Below are 794 nucleotides of genomic sequence, written 5' to 3'. Positions count from 1 at the left end.
TGATACAATATCATATCGACGGATATAAATTATATTGACTAGGACTATACGAAAAGTGGAAAAAACCGAAAGTCGCGTAGGGTCCCGTCAGCGTTAACGGAAAACGGGCGATGTGCTCGAAACGCCGCTATAGGGGGATAGGTACGTTTCGAAACGGATCGAAAACGCTTCCTCTATAGTATCGGCAGACGCTTGCTCGAGCGCTGTCGGTACCGTGGTCACCGATAACCAAATCACACGATATTCGTTTTTCTGCTGAATAATAACATTAATTCGATATCGTGTCGAGTGCGGGCTTCGCCCACGGTGGTGTGGATAGTTCGTAGTAGTATATCTTCTGCTTCTACCCAACCGAAACCGTCAGACACTGCGAGATCGCGGATTTAGCGAGCGTTTCTACGTAAGCGGTCCCTATGCGATCAACCAAAAAATAACAAAAATTTTGTTATTACACAAAATATGCGACAGCTCTCCTCTGTCCGAGCGAGAATAAATATAATTTCGGAACGAATCTTTCGAGAACACCGAGTCGCTTTCAATCTAGCGAAGGGTCGAGAGAATGTTCGAAGTTTTGTGCCGGTCGACGTATATATCGTCTATTATATATTGTATTTCGAAAAATTACCATACGTACGTGTACGCCGGTGGTTTGTGTAACATTATCATCAGGTCGAGTACGACGAGCGTGTGTTGTAATATTTCTTCTTGAGCAATGTTATAGTTCGATTTGTTGTCGGTCCGGTTTTATTTGAATGAAATAATGCAGAGACACATAGAGATATATAACAACTTTT

The sequence above is a fragment of the Leptinotarsa decemlineata genome, unplaced genomic scaffold (assembly GCF_025532065.1).
Source record: "Leptinotarsa decemlineata unplaced genomic scaffold, Ldec_3_MD MMD2_tig00026342_RagTag_RagTag, whole genome shotgun sequence".
Classification (NCBI taxonomy): domain Eukaryota; kingdom Metazoa; phylum Arthropoda; class Insecta; order Coleoptera; family Chrysomelidae; genus Leptinotarsa; species Leptinotarsa decemlineata.
This window is presented reverse-complemented; position numbering follows the sequence as displayed.